Below are 2,457 nucleotides of genomic sequence, written 5' to 3' on the forward strand. Positions count from 1 at the left end.
CGCAGAAAATATGACTTTTTGCACAACGACACAGATAATAAATTAGCTGCCAGAACATTATGGCGAATACTCAGATTAGATTAGGAAAATCGCAAGTTCGTGGACTAGGTCGATGGTCACCCGGACCACATCCGTTAGAGACGAGATACCGTATCGATAGGCAGGGGGAGCAGGGACCTGAATATAAAAGGGAGCCTGAAACAGCCTGTATTCAGACGTGTCTACTCCAATGCACAACAAGCTACTTCACGTCACTCTGTGTAAGAACTTGTCATTTTGGACTTAGTCAAATTATTGAAGAATATCTTAATAACCACAAAGTAACATTTCACCTGTCTACACATTTATTTATCAACTACCTTATCAATATCTTCATCGACAACAAAACGGTCTTGTTTCCTGCAAAACATAATATTACTCGTAGTCATCTGGTTATCAGATCAGTACTCTGACCACCTCAGCAACGAGAATATTACACCGGTATCGATTTTTTCCGATTTCGGTTTCGGTTTTGGATACCGGTATTAGTTTTTTCCGATTTTGGTTTTAGTTTCGGTTTTTAACGGTTTAAACTGGTATTCAAAATCGGTATCGAAAATCGGTTTCAAGCCCTGCTTTCATTATTGCTAATATTTTATATAATGTTATAATGTTTTTTACCTTTGCAAAGGCCTACAGTGGCGTATTTAGGAATTTCAGGATAGGAGCAACACATATTTGCCCCCCCCCCCCCAACAGTAAATGTATTTACTAATATACTGTATATAACATATATATTATACTAATTTAAAATTGTAATGTTACATTCAACAAGGAAGGTATAATTAGACATTTAAACAACATTTTTGTGCCAGTTAAGAGTGAAAAAATATTATAAATAAAATACAACTAAAATTTAACTAAAATTACTTCGACTTATCGAGAAAATTTATCACACATATCATATATTGGAAGTCAGGGGCGAAGGTATTCCTTCGAGTTATCGAAAATTCGACTTATAGAGGTTTGAGTTATCGAGGTTCCACTGTAGTAAATCTTTCAAAATACCTACATGTGTTACGACAAACGAATAATTTGTTAAATGAAAATAAAAATTTTCCGCCCCTCTAAATCTTTAAAAATTTGCCGCTCTGGGAAACGAGGCTATGACCCCTACCTAAATACACCCCTGAGGGCCAAGGTACCTAATCTTATTTTAAGCAGGCAACTTAAGTCTTAAATACATATGTAGGTATTTATTTTTATTATATTTTATCAACTGTCATTATATTGATTTATTACAATAGTCTTATATAATATAACGTTCATTATTTAATGTATTTGTGCATTAATTTGGTGTAGGTATACATATTTAATACAATTTCTATCATAACATCTTTTAAAAATATTAAAATATTATATCATATATTAAGTTTGGTACCTATACCTACATTCTGGAAATAGACAATTGTGTCTTTGTTATTGCATATATCTTGAAACTAAAAAAGTAATAACTGTAAGAAACACATTTTAACATACCCATTCTAATTTGTCCTAGACAAAAGATATTTAAATCTTCAACTTTTTTTTAAACACTTATTTCATAATCATGTAGTAGAAATATTTATTTTAAACCCTCAATTGATAAACCTAAGCAAAATAAAATATCACGAATCACGATACATAACTAATTTTAGGGTGTCATCATGTCCAGTCCACAAGATTTTATAGGTAATTCAGTAATTGTATAAGTATAATAACACCATCACCATTCAAAATTAATGTTATGAATAATTCATCTCAAAAAATATGTTGTGTGAAAAATCTATTTTACTATTAATAACCTATTAATATAAATATTAATAAGTTATATAATAGGTTATTAATAGTAAAATAGATTTTTTACACAACATTTAAAAAAAAATATTTTTCAATTGAAAAATATAATAATAAAACATGAATTACAAGTTATAAAATAATTAAATATATACTTACTTATTAGATATTAGAAAATAATGTATCAAAAAATGTTTATTCATATTAAGTAGATACTATTATACTACTATTATTTGAATAAGTATTAAGTATGTATGCTATTTTGTTTTTGTTGAATTGTATGATTTCTTTTACTTTATTATCATTATTAAATAATATTGTACAGCTGTGTGCGTTTTGGTCGTCGTCTGACCGACCCAACACGCACACACTATTTTATATCTTATCTTGTTAATTATATAACGACGGCCGACGACGGTTAATCGTTATCGACGAGGCCTACAGTTGTCACCCGTCCGCGTTTCGGATAACTCGTATGTATTGTACTACTATGTAATGTTGAATTCTAATATACACTGCCTTAATAAAATTAATATAATTTTGTATAAATTATTCTTTTGGCCATCACATTATTTTTAACGCCTACAGAATAAATTATTATTTTTCAACAGGGTCGTCTTGAGAATTTTTTTTAAATATTAA

General features: G+C 29.5%; 1 protein-coding gene across 1 annotated transcript in view; it reads left to right on the top strand.

The window, feature by feature from the left end:
• LOC103308399 overlaps nucleotides 1–2,457 on the top strand; it is an 8,767-nt gene that overhangs the window by 2,105 nt on the left and 4,205 nt on the right. The window lies entirely within an intron of this gene.

This window comes from Acyrthosiphon pisum, unplaced genomic scaffold, assembly GCF_005508785.2.
Source record: "Acyrthosiphon pisum isolate AL4f unplaced genomic scaffold, pea_aphid_22Mar2018_4r6ur Scaffold_20704;HRSCAF=21886, whole genome shotgun sequence".
Lineage (NCBI taxonomy): Eukaryota > Metazoa > Arthropoda > Insecta > Hemiptera > Aphididae > Acyrthosiphon > Acyrthosiphon pisum.